At 39.2% G+C, this 17918-nt stretch overlaps 1 protein-coding gene across 5 annotated transcripts in view; it reads right to left on the reverse strand.

The window, feature by feature from the left end:
* TTBK2 (tau tubulin kinase 2) overlaps window positions 1-17918 on the reverse strand; it is a 172989-nt gene that overhangs the window by 93124 nt on the left and 61947 nt on the right. The gene's annotated exons all lie outside the window — the stretch shown is intronic.

The raw sequence follows: 17918 nt of genomic DNA on the forward strand, positions 1-17918 counted from the left end.
ATCTCATTAAAGAAAAGCATGCAAAGACCCCCCAAAAGAATTGAGCCACATATATTGGTTAGTGTTTTTCAACCCTGGCTACTTATGAAAACCAGCCGGAAAACTTTATTTTTGTTTTTTGACACCACTGACCCAAAGGCAGTGGAAAACATTTTAAAGATTCCTCAGTTCTATATTGATTCAGAATCTGTGGAGAAAGATAAAGAATATGAGCTTTTCAAAAGTTCGTTGTTATTTTTTATTTTTTTGAGACAGGGTCTCACTTTGTTGCCCAGGCTGAAGTGCAATGGCATGATCTTGGCTCACTGCAACCTCTGCCTCCTGGAGGGCTCAACTGATCCTCCCACCTCAGCCTCCCGAGTAGCTGGGACTAGAGGTGTGTGCCACCACACCTGGCTGATTTTTGTATTTTTTGTAGAGATGGGGTTTTACCATGTTGCCCAGGCTGATCTCAAACTCTGGGGCTCAAGTGATCTGCCCGCCTCAGCCTCCCAAAGTGCTGAGATTACAGGCATAAGCCACTGCACCGGGCCTCAAAAGTTCTTTAAATGATCCTAAAGCAGGTAGGGCATGGAAAGATATTTGAAAACTACTGCAGGGTAATGAGAAATATCGAAAAGATTTTAAGATAAAGAATAACATACTAAAACACTGTGGCAGCAATGAGGCAGGTAGACCACAAAGGTGTCAATTGTAGTGGAGAAGGTCACTCTGGGGGATAGTTACAATATCCACGAGAAAGAATAAGGGGATTAGAGATAGATAAAATAAGATAAATCTGACCAATATTAAAGATGTAGTTTTTTACTAGAATTGGCAAAATTAAATGAAAAGTTGTACCAAAATATGAGAATATAGTAGGCTGTATAGATTTTAAGGGATACTAAAATGTTGAATTTTAGGACAATCAAGTGAATTCAGTAGACATTGTAAGTTCAGGCCTGGTGCTAAGACCAAAAGGCAGAGCTCCAGATGTACATTGAGGAACCATTAGTTCATGGACAATACATGGAAGATTGACAAGTAAAAGAATGTAATATAAGAGGAAAAGAAACTTAAGCACATAATTTGGAAAATGAAACATTAATTATTATTATTATTTTAAAGACGGGTCTCAATATCTTGCCCAGGCTGGTCTCAAACTCTGGGCTTAAGCAATCCTCCCGCCTCAGCCTCCCAAAGTGCTGGGATTACAGGCATGAGCCACCATGCCTGCCCTAGAAAATGCAACATTCAAAGCATGAGCAAAAATAAGAGTCCCTCAAGGAAATAGAGGAATAGCCTGAAAGACAGGAGGAAACTGAGAGAGCCATATCACAGAAACCAAGGGAGAAGAACACTTCATGAGGGCAGAAGTGGACATTGACAAGTACATAGAAAGGCTGAGAAATACTAACATAAACTGGAAGTCATTAGTGAGTCAAGGGGCAGAAGCCAGTTTATAATGGGTTAAAGAGTAAAGAGAATATGAAATATGAGGGCAGACAGCCTTTGAAGGAGCTTGCTTGAAAGTAAGGAAGAGTAACAGGCCAAAGCTTGAAGACGAAGATTTGGTAGACTGATGAAACACTAAAAAAAATTTGCCTCCTAACTGACTTAAAACATAAATACAATTAAGACTCAGCAAAGCCAGGTGCAGTGGCTTTGCCTATAATCCCAGCTACTTGGGAAGCTAAGGTGGGAGGATTGCGTGAGGCCAGGAGTTTGAGACCAGCCTGGGCAACATAGCAAGACCCCTTCCCCTAAAAAAAAAAAAAAAGACTCATTTTTTTGCACCTGTTTTATCAACCAGTTACAAGACTGTTCTCTCATTCTCTATGTTTTTGTTTAAAAAGGAGGTATAAGCTAGCAAGAATGGGTGCAATGGAGAACACAATAATTCACAATGTACACAGTACATGTTGATCACTTAACATGTATTTTACATATATTTGCAAAACAGTGTTATTACATTGTAGTAAGAATGAAAGGATAAAATGATGGTCATTAGCAACTTACTCTTGTCCTCCAGCTTCAAAGAAACAATAAAAAATAAGTTAAATAGTGTTTTCCTTGTATTATCCATCCTTTAAGACTACTTTTCTGTCATGTACAGGGACCGTATCTATCTTGTTCTGGTACTAAAAACACTTTTGCAAAAACTGTAACAGTGAGAGACATCCAACATAGCTGACTCTATCTTGCTTCTAACATCACAAGCTAACTGCCTTTGCTCATCCCTACACATAGGCCAAGCTGGCTATGGGAGGAATTTAGTTTACAGTTTAACTTTAAAGCAAGGATGACAATGGCCCCTTCTCAAAACAAACCCACTCTCTGGCGACAGAAACTCCTTTTATAAAACTAATGAAAGGCCAAAAACAGGATTACGGTAGGGGCCTGAATTCTGTTAAGGTTTAGGTATAAATAATAACTAGTCATTGTTTCCTAACTTGCCTTTTTGTAACTGCCTACTACTCAGGAGTCACTAGCTGGTGGTGATAAGATTTGTAACTTCTGGCTGGGCGCAGTGGCTCACGCCTGTAATCCCAGCACTTTGGGAGGCTGAGGCGGGCAGATCATGAGTTCAGGAGTTTGAGACCAGGCTGGCCAATATGGTGAAACCCCATCTCTACTAAAGATACAAAAATTAGCCGGGCATGGTAGCGCATGCCTGTAGTCCCAGCTACTCAAGAGGCTGAGGCAGAAGAATCGCTTGAACCCAGGAGGAGGAGGCTGCAGTGAGCCAAGATTGTGCCACTGCACTCCAGCCTGGGCGACAGAGAGAGACTTGGTCTCAAAAAAAAAAAAAAAAAAAAAAGATTTGTAACTTCCCAATTGCCCCTACTGATAACATTGCTATTGTGAAACCTAAGACTGGTGTTTGAGATATTTTTTAGTGGACCAACTGACACCACCCAGGTGTCCCCCACCCAGGGAATGACTCAGCACATGAAGATAGTTTCAATACCCCTGTGATTTCATCCCCAACTCAACCAATCAGCAGTGCCCATTCCCTAGCCCCCTGCCCACCAAACTATCCTTAAAAACCCTAGTTGTCAAATTCTCAGGGAGGCAGATTTGAGAAATATCACACATCATCCTCAATGAGCCACACTGCAATTATTAAACTCTCTGCTGCAACACCAGTCTCAGTGTATTGGCTTTTTCTGTGCAGCAGGCAAGAAGAACCTGCTAGGCTGTAACAGTACCTGGCACAATACCCACAATACCTGGCACAGTAAAGAGTGATTTAAATGCTCAATGAATATGTGTAAATAGATGAATAGAATAATGGCTAATAAAATATGCATAATATGGGCCAGGAGTAGTGGCTCATGCCTGTAATCCCAACACTTTGGAAGGCTGAGGTAGGAGGATTATTTCAGTCCAGGAGTTACCAGCCTGGACAACATGGCAAGGCCCCATCTCTACAAAAAATACAAAAATTAGCCAGGTGTGGGGGCACATGCCTGTAGTCCCAGCTACTCAGGAAGCTGCAGTGGAAGGCTCAGTTGAGTCTGGGAGGTCAAGGCTGCAGTGATCTGTGATCATGCCACTGACTCCAGCCTGGGTGACAGAGTGAGACCCTGTCTCTAAATACATAAATAAATAAGCATGATATGCACACATAATATGCAAGCATTTTATGCCAGTCTCTATATCAAGCATGTTACATGCATTTAATCCTGCCAATAATGTAAGCATTATTATATTCTCCATTTTTCAAATACAGAAATAGAGGCCTAGGGAGGTTACTTTGTCCAAAATTACAACCAGAACATGAAGCAGTTTAATTCCAGAGCCTTTGCTCTTAACCATTATGCCCGGAAATGACAGAAACAGATTTTAAAATCATGTAACACCTTGTCTATAAGTATTAAAACTAAAAGGGAAAGAAAGACTGTGACAGAACAGAAACAGGACGACCTACTATATGCCAAGTACTAAACTAGGCACTAGAAATACAAGATAAATTAAGTAAGATCCATGCCCTCAAAGAGTTCACAGCCAAGATATGTAAACAAAAAAAGTAATACAGTATGAGTTCTATAATATTATACATAAACTGCTATGGATATAAAGAAGATTCAAAAATTTGGCTTATGAGGCTTCACATGAGCATTAAATCACTAGATTTTACAAGTTTTTGAGAAGAGTATTCTAAAAGGTCACCCACAAAGTCATAAAGGATCTAAGTACATGTGATAAATAATTAATAGAGCTGACAGGCTAGAGGACTTGATACGAGTTAAGGTGGGCTGAGGTGGGAAGTATGATCAGACAAGAAAAGTAAGCTAAAACCTCATATGCCACTGTGGTATACAGTTGTCCCTTGGTATCCATGGAGGACTGGTTCCAAGACCTCCCTTGGATACCAAAATCCACCAATGCTCAAGTCTCTGATAAAAAATGGGGTACCTACCAGGCGCAGTAGCTCATGCCTGTAATCCCTGCACTTTGGGAGGCCGAGGTGGGTGGATCACCTGAGGTCAGGAGTTCAAGACCAGCCTGGCCAACCTGGTGAAACCCCATCGCAGTGGGCACCTATAATCCCAGCTACTCAGGAGGCTAAGGCAGGAGAATCACTTGAACCTGGGAGGCGGGGGTTGCAGTGGGCCGAGATCGCACCATTGCACTCCAGCCTGGGCGACAGAGCAAGGCTGCATCTCAAAAAAAAAAAAAAAAAAAAAAAAGATGGGGTACTATTTTCCATGTAACCTAGGCACATCCTCCCATATAGTCAGGCTTTGCATAACAACAGGGATATGTTCTGAGAGATGCATCCTTGGGTGATTTAGTCACTGTGCAAACATCATAGGGTGTGCTTACAAAAACCTAGATGGTATAGCCTACTACATGCCTAGGCCTATATGGTATAGCCTATTGCTCCTAGGCTAGAAACCTGTATGGCATGTTACTGTATTGCATACTATAGACAGTTATATCACAATGGTAAGTATTTATGTACCTAAACGTGCAAAAGGTACACTAAAAACATAGTATTATAATCTTATAGGACCACTGTCTGTCACTGAACAAAATGCTGTTGTGTGATGCATGACTATATATAATCTCTAGATTACTTAGGATACCTAATACAATGTAAATGCTATGCAAATAGTTGCCATACTGATTGTTTAGGAAATAATTACAGGTAAAAAAAGTCTATACGTATTTAGTACAGACGCAATATTTTTTTCCTAATTTTTTTTCTTTTTTCTTTTTTTTTTTTTTTTTGAGACAGTCTGCTCTGTCACCCAGGCTGGAGTGCAGTGGACTGATCTCATCTCACTGTAACCTCTGCCTCCCAGGTTCAAGCAATTCTCGTGCCTCAGCCTCCCAAGAAGCTGGGATTACAGGCGTGTACCACCATGCCTGGCTAATTTTTGTATTGTTAGTAGAGACAGGCTGATGGCCAGGCTGGTCTTGAACTCCTGATCTCAAATAATACCCCCACCTAGGCTCCCAAAGTGCTGAGATTACAGATGTGAGCCACCATGCCCAGCCTTTTTCCTAATAGTTTCAATCTGTGGTTGGTTGCATCCACAGATGTGGAATGCACGGATGTGGAACCCACTGACAGGAACAACCAACTATAATATGAAATATATTTAGTCTCTGTCCCTGGTACTTGTCACCTGGTTTCTAAAACTTGTGGAATTTTCTGAGTGATAGAAATGTCTTTGTTATTTATTACTCTTTTGATAACACCTGAGTTTATGTTAATCAGGTAACTTGGACGAAGCCCCTATATAATCAGGACAGGGCCAGTCACCAGAAAGACAAAGTGCTTAGAGGAGAGGATTGGAACTTCAAGCCTCACCCACCAACCTCCAGGAAAGGTGAGTGGGAGGGGCTAGAGATTAAGCTCTATAAAGACTCTTGAACAATGAGATGTGTGAGCTTCTGGTTTGCTGAATAAGTGGAAGTGCTGGGGGGGTGGCCTACCCAGAGAGGGCACAGAAGCTCCCCACTCCCCCATACCTCACACTTATCCATCTCTTCATCCAGCTGTTCATCTGTATCTTTTGCAATATCCTTTTTAATAAACTGGTAAACATGTTTCCCTGAGTTCTGTGAGCCATCCTAGCACGTTAATCAAACCCAAGGAGGGGGGAATCAAGGTAGCCCCAGGTTGCAGCCAGTCAGAAGTATAGTTTAAGCCATTCTAATGGTGTGCAGTGGTATCTCACTGTGCATTCTCCTAATGTTTAGTCATGTTAAACATCTTTTCATGAACTGATTTAACACTCTATATCTTCTTTGAAGTACCTGTAAAAGCTTATTAAATATTTTTAATTGTTTGTTTTCTTATTGTTGAGTTTTCAGAGTGCTTTATATATTCTGAAAATAAGTCCTTTGCAGGTGATTTGCAAATATTTTTCTTCCACTCTGTAACTTGTCTTTTCATTCTCTTCATAATGTCTTTTGGAAGCAAAGTTTTTAATTTAGTGAAATCCAAATTATCAATTTTTTAATTTTATGAATCATGCTTTTGTTGTCATTTGACAAGCTTCTTGCCTAAACTCAAGTTACAAAGATCTTCTCCATGTTTTCTTCTAAAAGTTATACAGCTTTATATCTCACATTTAGATGTGCGGCACATCTTAAGTAAATTTTTGCATAATGTGTGTAGTTTAGGCGGAGGTTCGTTACTTTTGTAAAAGGATGCCTGATAGTTCCAACACCAAGACTATTCATTTTCCATCGAATTGCCTTTGCAACTTTGTAGATTATTATTGGCCTTCTTTGTGTGGGTCAGCCTATGTCCAAAATCTCTATTTTATTCCACTTGATCTATATGTCTATCCCTTTGCCAATACCACAGTCTTGATTATACTAGTTCTGTACTAAGTTTTAAAATCATCTAGTTTCTTTACTTATATTTTATATTTTTAGACAGGATCTCACTTTGTCACCTAGGTTGGAGTATGGTGGCACAATCATAGTGCACTCAAACTCCTGGGCTCTGGCAATCCTCCCATTTCAGCCTCCTGAGCAGCGGGGGACTACAGGCATGTACAACCATGTTGAGTTTATTTTTTTTTTCTTAGTTTATAGAGATGCGGGTCTCACTATGTATTTTTTAATTGACAGAAATTATACATTTTTATTGTATAAACATGATGTTTTGAAGACATGTATACACGATGGAATGGCTCAAACTAATAACATGCCTCACAAACACAACATTTTTAATAAGAACACTTAAAATCTATTCTCTATGTGGTTTGATTTTTTTTCCAACATTCTTCTTCTTTTTCAACATTGTTTTGGCTACTCTAGGTCCTTTGCCCTTCTATATTAACTTTAGAATCAGCTTCTCTATAACTACAAAAAGTACTGCTGGGATTTTTATTATTATTTCATTAAATCTATAGATCAATTGGGGAGAATCAACATCTTTACTATAGTGAACCTTCCAATTAATGAATATGGTATGCCTCTCCATTTATTTAAATCTTCTTTTATTTCTTTAATCAGGGTTTTATAGTTTTCAGCATACAGAATATATACATATACTTTTTTTTTTTTTTTTTTGAGACGGAGTTTCACTCTTGTTGCCCAGGCTGGAGTACAATGGTGCAATCTCAGCTCAACGCAACCTCCACCTCCCGGGTTCAAGCAATTATCCTGCCTCAGCCTCCCAGGTAGCTGGGATTACAGGAATGCACCACCATGCTAGGCTAATTTTGTATTTTTAGTAGAGACGGGGTTTCTCCATGTTGGTCAGGCTGGTCTCGAACTCCTGACCTCAGGTGATCCGCCCACCTAAGCCTCCCAAAGTGCTGGGATCACAGGCGTGAGAGCCACTGTGCCCAGCCCAGATCCGGCATATATTTTGTTACATTTATACACTACTTATTTCTTTTGGAGTTACTGAACTTTTTAAAATTCAGTTCTCAATTGTTCATTGCTAGTACACAGAAATATGGTTGCTTTTTGTGGCCTGATCTTGTATCACTTGCTAAACTCACTTATTCTAGGAAGTTTTTATGATTCTTGGGATTTTCTATATAGACAATCATGTCATCCACTAACAGGAACAGTTTTATTTCCTCCTTTTCAGTCTGTATGTCATTATTTCTTTATATATCTTTGCTGCACCAAACTCAGTCTCATTCTGGATTGCTGATGACACAAATGTAAGATGTTTTGATATTATCTCATAGGTCACTGAGGCTCTGTTTTTTTTTTTTTACGTTTTTTCTTTGTTGTTCAGATTAGATCATTTCTACTGATCTGTTTTCAAGTTCACTGAATCTTTCATCTATCATGTCCATTCTGCTACTGAGCCCATTCAGTGAGTTTTTTATGTCTGTAATTGTACATCTTGGGTCTAAATGTTCCATTTAGTTGTTCTTTATATCTTCTATTCCCTTGCTAAGACTGTCTATCTTCCCGCTCATTCTTGTAGCAAAGTCATAATGGCTGATTTAAAGTCTTTTTAATATAATTTTAACATCTGTATGATCCTAGCATTGGCATCTATGTTCTATCTTTTTCTATATGAATTCAGATTTGTCTGATTCTTTCTAAGCTGAGTGATTCTAGGTTGTATTCTGGACATTCTGAATATTATGTTATGAGACTCTAGGTCTTATTCAAGTTCCACCAAGAATGTTGGTATTTTTGCTTTAGCCAGTAATTGACCCAGTTGAGTTCATGCTTCAAGTTCTGACCGGCCTTCTGTAGGTTGTATTTCTAATGTCAATTCAGTTTTCAAAGCCTTTGCAGTTATATTTAATGTGTTCCATAAGTACCCCACGTGGTTTCCCATTTGGGATGTGGGCAGTGGTCTATCCCATAATTCAATTCTCAAAGTCCATATATGCTGTTTAGGATTGGACCCATGCATGCACAGATTGGAGGTCAGCTCAGGAGTCCAAAAGCAACTTTAGGTGGTCAGTGTCCCAAGTTCCTCCCTCTTCTACAATCTTTCATTTCACTGGGGCTCCCCTTTTCCAGTCTTCCAGCAGAACTCTGGGGCTTTACTAACATCACTCTGCAGAATACTTCCCATGACTGTGCTCACATCAGGCAGGGCCAAGCAACAGAACAGCAGAGGGAGAAAAAAAGCAGTGGGGATTTGCCCAACTCTCTTCAGACCACAGTTCCTCCGATCTGAGAAGAAGGATCCTCTCCCTCTATTTTAGGCTCTTGCCTGCCCCCATTGAGGCCACTGCAGCCACTGTCAAGGACTGTTTGAGGCCTGGGTATAAGAGAATAAAGAAAAGAAAAAAAGAGAGAAAGAGGTAGGATTTCCATGCTTTCTCTGGGCATTAGGAGACCCCTTTCCTCCTCCTTGAGTCAGAACTAGAAGACTTCTCTCGACGCATTTTCTGTCCATGTCAATGCTCACTTCCAAGTTGCAGGATACATTAAGTTCAGGCTGGGGTATACTGGAAGAAAAAAATGGTAAACTCACTGCTGGTTCAATGGTACTTTGAATTTTGGTCTTCTTCCCCAGTCTGTCTCCTACAATTTACTTTTCAGAGTCCTCAAATAGCCACTCCAAGAATTTTGCCCAGGTTTTTAGCTGCATTCAGTGGGAGAGACAGAGTGAAGTGCGCTTACTCCATCTTATCTGGAACCAGAACCTGGACTACTGTTTTTCTTAACAAACTTTGTAGAACTCATTATTTTAAACTACTTGTATAACCTGGATCTTAATTAAAAATTAAAAATAAATTCTGTAATAATCTTATTGAGGAAGAGGGAAAAAGCAAGTTAGTAGAATCACAATTTTTTAAAAGCATATACACTTTTGGACATTATATCTATGTGAAAAAAAGTGAAGTTCTTAATTGTACTTTGCTTCTTGTCTTTGAATCTTGTATGACCTGTGGACTTTTATAAATATTAGGACTATTATACATTTTTTAAAAGAAGAAAAAAAAAGCAGGAATTACCCAAAGTGTGAGAAAAAAGAAGCAGTTTGCAGGTGAGAGGCTGTAAGCCTTAAGAAACTGAAAATATGGCCAGGCGCGGTGGCTCATGCCTGTAATCCCAACACTTTGGGAGGCTGAGGAGGGTGGATCACGAGGTCAGGAAATTGAGACCACCCTGGCTAACACAGTGAGACCCCGTCTCTACTAAAAATACAAAAAAAAAAAAAAAAAAAAAAAATTAGCCGGTCATGGTGGTGGGTGCCTGTAGTCCCAGCTCCCTGGGAGGCTGAGGCAGGAGAATGGCATGAACCCGGGAGGCGGAGCTTGCAGCGAGCGGAGATCATGCCACTGCACTCCAGCCTCGGCGACAGAGCAAGACTCTGTCTCAGAAAAAAAAAAAAAAAAGAAAGAAAAGAAACTGAAAATAGTTCAGGATGACCAGCACTCTGGGTATAAGCCCAACATTTTCGACAGAAAAAGCAGAAGAAGCAGGCAGGGGTCGGTTCAGTGTTTTGTATACCACGTTACAGTGTGTGGACTTTACATGAGAAAAAGAAGATTATGAATAGTTTCTAGCAAAGGCTGGGGAGTGACATAACTGTTTAGTATGTTAGAAGGATCACTCTTGCAGCAAAACATTCAGGTGAATAGAAAATAAATCTTAGTGACTGAATTTAAGGGACACAGTGAGTTGCAGAACAGCATATATAGTTTGATTCCATATGTTGTTGTGGAAGGTGGGTAATGGAGGGGGATTTTATATATACATACATATATAAACATATGGATGATTATATATTATTTTAGATATACGATTTTCTATATGTGTGCGTATATATGTGTATATATATATCTATACATAGATATATAGAGCTGATTATAATATGCATAGAACATTTCTGGAAGATACACAGGAAACCGGTAACAGTAGGTAACAGTGGAGAAGAAAGTGAGGGGCTTAAAGGAAACTTACTTCTCACTTTATTCTGTTGTGTTGATTTTCAAGTTTCTTATTGTGACCATTTACACTCTTAAAAATGTTTATTAGTGAAATGGAGGAAGGGTTTATGCACGAACTGGATATTAGTTATATATGAATGATACTAAAACAAGATAAAGTATCAACGAGCCTAACATTCAGTAGCACTGTTCTACCATATCGTTAGCACTCAAACAAGTAGTATAGATGTCCCGACACATAAGATATTACCAACTTTTTTTTTTTTTTTGAGATGGAGTCTTACTCTGTCACCCAGGCGGGAGTGCAGTCACGCGATCTCGGCTCACTGCAACCTCCGCCTCCCAGGTTCAAGTGATTCTCCTGCCTTAGCCACCTGAGTAGCTAGACTACAGGTATGCACCACCGGGCCCAGCTAATTTTTGTATTGTTAGTAGAGACGGGGTTTCACCATGTTGGCCAGACTGGTCTTGAACTCCTGACCTCAAGTGATCCACCCACCTCAGCCTCCCAAAGTGCTGGGATTACAGGCATGAGCCACTGCACCCAGCCATTACCAACTATGTATACATTAAGTTCACAACACAAAATAGCTTTTAATTACATTACAATACAATGGGTATAAAGCGAAAAAGTAAAATATCTTCTCCTTTTCTGACTCCTCTGATTCTAATCACCTCAGGGGCTTCTTGAGTTATATGTGATTCCAAATGTTCTTTGTGCATATGGAGCATATATAAATATGTACGTGTGTTTTCAGGCAAAGACACACATATTCTATTCCATTTCAAGGAAACAGACCTCTGCTCCTTAAAATAATCTAGACCTATTCTCTACATGCCATTTTTCTAAATGAAAGCAGAGTAACGAGTAAACGAATCCCCAAGCCTACAGATAATGTTACATCTTCCAAGGAGAAAAATGTGAAAATGAACGTATTCAACAGATAGTTCTCAGAGACCTCCATACACCCTTTGGTGGAACAATGAACATCAACAAGGACAAGCAAAAAGTTACTTTAGGAGAAGAAAAATGCAGAGGATGAAATAAACAAAAGAGTAGATTATATGTTTACATAAGGTTAAAGGATAGAATGAAGGGTAAGGATGTATTCCTAATCTTTCAGGTCCCAGTATGTAACTATTATGCCCTCCCACAAAAGGTCCCTGTGGAGCAATTTTCACAGTCTTCTATACTGGATAAACCAGTTGTCTAATCCAGAAATTACATATTTCTTCTATTCTTATGACTGGGAAAAAGGAGCAGTCATACTTTGCAGCAGTAGCTGGAGACTTCAGGGAAGTCTCCAGGGAAGTCTCCAGGGAAGGCAGAACAGGTGCAGTTCCTCTCCTATAACAGTAACAGTAACAGTTACTTCTCCTGTAACAGTAACCAACTCTCAGCTTGTGCTCTGTAGCCTAAAAGGCAAAAATAAAATCCAGGACCAGTATTTCAGGGTAAAAAAAAAAATCCCTGAAAATCAAAACAAAAGCATTTCCTCTTCATGACCTATAAAGAAAAATGTAGTTTTTCCTGAATTTATATGAGGCAAGACAAATTAATTCCCAAATATCTCAACTGAGAATAAAATTGTTTCATTATCAAACAATGACATTTATTCTGTTATTTTTTGGTATTAGTTGGACCTCCACTCACTTTAGATGATGGAAAGGAGAAAAATTTTAAATAATTAAATAATCCTTCAATTAATTACCTTCTCATCTAAGGGAAAAAACAGAAAAACATCAGTTCTACTCAGGATGGTACACTGAAAAATGAAAAAGTACAAGAGATGATGCTGATCACTCACAGCATAAAGAGCTAAGATGGAAAAGAAGGGCCAAATAACTTTCTATTCAATCACTGACTTAAGTAGTGATTTTTAAATATAACCAACATCGTCAGATTGAACATACTATGGAGCGAACACACATAAGAATAAATGAGCACTCCTGTAATCCCAGCTATTCAGGAGGCTGAGGCAGAAGAATTACTTGAACCTGGGAGGTGGAGGTTGCAGGGAGCCGAGATGGCACCACTGCACTCCAGCCTGGGCAACAGTTCAAGGCTCCGTCTCAAAAAAAAAAAAAAAAAAAAGAATAAATGAGAAATCAGATCTACAGAATATTTTTATTTATTTATTTACTTAGACACGGGGTCTCACTCTGTCACCCAGGTTGGAACACAGTGGCATAATTATGGCTCACTGCAGCCTTGATCTCCTGGGCTCAAGTGATCCTCCTACCTTAGCCTCTCAAGTAGCTGGGTCCACCGGCGCACATGATTACACCTGGCTAATTTTTTTATTTTTTGTAGAGACAGGGTCTCTCGCTATGCTGCCCAGGCTGATCTCATACTCCTGGGCCTCAAGTGATCCTCCTGCCTTGGCCTCCCAAAGTGCTAGGATTAGAGGCATGAGTTACTGCACCTGGCCTACAGAATACTTTTAAAAGAAAAACATTTTGTTATGCTCAAGTAAATATTTATATACCAATTAGAAGCCAGTAAATGATGTATAAACTTTTAAAGATCCTAAGAAGATTTCCTTTGATAAAAAGATACACTAAATATAAATACAGCAAGTCCTCATTTAATGTCATTGAGAGGTTCTGGGCTTTAAGCAAAACAACATGTAACGTAATTCAGTCCTTGAAAAACCTTATTGAGTTCAAAGTCATTCTGTCATAACATTGGTGAGGGAAAACAATTGGTTTTGTTATACGTTGTTTTGCTTAAAGTTGCAGTTTCCAAGAACCTACTGAGACTTAAGTGAGGACTTACTGTAATAGGAATTTTACAATATTATGAATTCCTAAAACATTAGACCAACCTATATGCAAGAGAAAAAAAAAACCTCAAATCCTTAAACCAAATGAAAATTTTCTGGAAGATCCAAGGGACTGGCTTCCACTATAATAAAGAGTTGACTGTCTATATGACACGGTCTTGGGACTTGGAGCCCTAGTCATCCAAAGGTAACTGTCAACGAGTATTTATAGCACTCTTCAGCAAATTATTACAGAACCTCAGTATTTATTTTTCTTACTCAGAAAAAAAAACAACAATAAAGTTTATGAAGTAAATAACCAGAAATGGAATAGGTATGTTATCCTATCTTCCCACATCAATTTACAAATGTATGCTATAATTGAATATAAAGATACTTTGTGCTGTTATTTTGCCACTAAGCATAATATAAAAGTCAAGTTTAAATATACATAATCTCTGCTTTTTAAGAGGCCTACAATTTAAAAGAGAATACAAATTTATTTCTTTATTTATTTTTGAGATAGAGTCTCACTCTGTTACCCAGGCTGGAGTCCAATGGTGCAATCTCGGCTCACAGCAACCTCAGGCCTCTCGGGTTCAAGTGATTCTCCTGCCTCAGCCTCCTGAAAATTTATTTTTTTAAATATCATAACACAAGTTGAAAAGTGCACAAGATAATAAACAAGGCAAAATACAGCCCTTATTAAAAGCTATCGAGAGAAGTGTGTTAGCCCAATAGCAATTAGTACCCTAGTGGTCATACTGTGGTCTCAATTGTTTCCCAATACAAGGAAACAGAGTTACTAGGAGAAACAAGGCTCCTGATTCCGAATATGGCACAGAAAAAGTTTAAGGAACATCTGAAATACTCTGCTGTGCCAGAAAACAAGGATGACATCAAAGAATACTGGAGTTATACAAGAAGAACACAGAAGCCAATGCAAAAGAGCTTCTACTGGTCAAAGATACGAAATTTAAGTTTCAAAAGGATAATGATTTCAATGGTTTGAAATAAAATACAGAAAAAGGCATGAGTTCATAATGATACTCAAAACAAAAAACAAATCACTGGTCATATAAGGCCACAACTTATTTATTTATTTATTATTTATTTATTTATTTATTTAGAGACAGAGTCTTGCTGTCGCCCAGGCTGGAGTGCAGTGGTGCGATCTCGGCTCACCGCAGGCTCCGCCTCCCGGGTTCACACCATTCTCCTGCCTCAGCCTCCCGAGCAGCTGGGACTACAGGCACCCGCCACCTCGCCCGGCTAATTTTTTTGTATTTTTAGTAGAGACGGGGTTTCACCATGTTAGCCAGGATGGTCTCGATCTCCTGACCTTGTGATCTGCCCACCTCAGCCTCCCAAAGTGCTAGGATTACAGGCGTGAGCCACCATGCCCGGCCAAGACCACAACTTATTATTCTGAAAATTGATAAATAAAAGAGAAGAAAACTCAATCCCTTTATCCTGTCCTTCCTATACTAACTATATTTCAGGGGAAACAAATGATGGAATAACATTCCACTTTGTAGAATAATTCCAGTTAAGGAATTTAGAAGGAATCAGAGAATTAGGAAAACCACCATTTTGCAACCCCTAATGAAAACAATGAATGTAGGTGATAAATTCTTCCCAACAATAATAACAGCATGAATCTCATTAATCCTCTAGATCTAATTAGGAGTTCACAAGAAATATGAAGGATGGAAGAACACATTAAAAGACACCACAAGGATGCAATCAGCCATATCCAGATTTTGGACTATTTTATCAAACTAAGAACTTCATTCCTTCAACAAAAAAAATGGGAAGGCAAGGGAAAAAAAAAAGTAGGTGAGAACAAACTCTGTGACATGGCAACAAAATATAATGCAATGTGCCTGCCTTGTATATAAATCCTAATTTGAACAAAGCCACCTGTAAAATGATATTTTTGAGACAATGGGAGAAATTAAATACTGGATAGATATGAGATGGTATTGTAAAATAACGGTTAATTTTGTTAGGTTTTCAATACCACTGTGTTCACATTATTAAGAAAAGAATCACTTTGGGAGGCCGAAACAAAAAGATCATTTGAGGCCAGCAGTTCAAGTTCTCAACATAGTGAGACCTTATCTCTACTTAAAAAAAAATTTTTTTTATGAAAAAAGAAAAAGAATCCCCTAATGTAAACTGTGGACTTCAGTTAATAAAAATCTAATGCCAGGCGTGGTGGCTCACACCTGTGATCCCAACACTTTGGGAGACTGAGGCGGGGGATCACCTGAGGTCAGGCATTCAAGACCAGCCTGGCCAACATGGCAAAACCCTGCCTCTACTAAAACTATAAAAATCAGCCGGATGTGGTGGCACATACCTGTAATCCCAGCTATTCAGGAAACTGAGGAAGGAGAATCTCTTGAACCTTGGAGGCAGAGGTTGCAGTGAGCTGAGATCACGCCACTGCATTCCAGCCTGGGCAACAGAGTTAGACTCTGTCTCAGAAAAAAAAAAAAAATCTATCAATATTGGTTCATCAGTTGTAACAACTGTATCACAAGAATGCAAGATGTTAATAATAGGGAAAACTGGATGGGAAGTCTGTATACAGGAACTTTGTACTTTCTACTCAATTTTGCGTAAACCTAAAACAGTTCTAAAAAGTAAAGTCCAGGGCCAGGTGCAGTGGCTCATGCCTGTAATCTCAGCACTTTGGGAGGCCAAGGCAGGAGGATTGTGTGAGGCCAGGAGTTCAAGACCAGCCTGGGCAATATAGCAAAACCCCATATCTACAAAAATTTTTTTAAAAAATTAGTTGTGCATAGTGGCATGTACCTGAAGTCCCAGCTTCTGAAGAGGCTGAGACAGAAGGATTGCCTGAGCCCAGGAGTTCAAGACTGCAGTTAGCCATGATTGTGCCACTGTACTCCAGCCTAAGCAACAGAATGAGAACCTGTCTAAAATAAAGAAAAAAAAGAAGTCCATTCATTAAAAGAAAGAAAAACTGAGAACGTGGGTTTCCTCTCCAATGAGTCTCTAATCCATTCTTAAAACTGGTCACCTGAGGAAATTCTACAGCCTATTATTTTACTTTTCAACAATACAGATCCCTCAAATTTCCCTAATGCTTAACACAGCTACTTCTAATACGTTCTTACATAAAAACTTTCATACAATTTTTTTTTTTTTTTTGGCAATGGATAAGTGGCAAAAACTTTCTATGCTCTAGTAAGTACAAGTTAATGGGGCCAGGCTCTGTGGCTCACATCTGTAATCCCAGTAATTTGGGAGGCTGAGGCAGGTGGATCACCTGAGATCACGAGTTCAAGACCAGCCTGGCCAACATGGTGAAACTCTGTCTCTACTAAAAATACAAAAATTAGCCAGGCATGGTGGCACATGCCTGTCGTCCCAGCTACTAGGGAGGCTGAGGCACAAGGATCACTTGAACCTGGGAGGTGGAGGCAGCAGTGAGCCGAGCTCACAGTCCAGCGACAGAGCAAGACCTTGTCTCAAAAAAAAACCCAAAACAACAACAACAACAACAAAACAAAAGTTAATGGATTCACAAAATCACCAATCATCAACTAAGCTCTCACAGGCAAAGTAATGTCTGCCAAATTTTGATACATCTCCAAACACCCCCTACCCCATCTCCACAGATTCTCTGACTAGAAACTAGGAACACAAATCTATAAAACAAAGTATATTTATCTATAAAGAATATTTTCATTACAAAAACAAAGGAGTCCCCATTTGTTAGACAGAGATACATACTCAAAAAATTATATGATGTCTATAATTTATTTTAAAGTACTCCAGAAACGTGGGGAAAAAATGTTGAAGGGTAGGATATATTTGCAACAATATTGGCCAAAATGCTGATACTTATTAAGACTGAGCTGAGTTTTGGATACATGAATGTTCATTATATAATTCTATTTAGGTACATATTTAAATTTTTCATAATAAAAAATTAGAGTAAGGGACTTCATTTCCAGTTCCATAAGTGAAGAACATGGAAGCTGCCACGCCATTCTATCAACAAGTACAAAGCCGAACAAGTGAAAAAATCACCAACTCTTCTTAGAGCAAACTGCTGCCTCCAAAATTGGTAAGAGAGATGGGCAAACACAGAGAGTTATGACATACCAGAGCAGAATCATACGCGGGAACCAGTGCCAGAGTAGAAAAATCTGAATTGCAACTGACAGATTGCTGGAGGCTAGGTGTCAACAAGCCCAATACTTTAAAACTTCAGGGGTACCTAGTCATAGGTATGTTCCCTGAAATTTACAGAAATATTAGACAGAAGTCATGCTTTTGTGAG

This window comes from Gorilla gorilla, chromosome 16, assembly GCF_029281585.2.
Source record: "Gorilla gorilla gorilla isolate KB3781 chromosome 16, NHGRI_mGorGor1-v2.1_pri, whole genome shotgun sequence".
NCBI classification, from domain to species: Eukaryota; Metazoa; Chordata; class Mammalia; order Primates; family Hominidae; genus Gorilla; species Gorilla gorilla.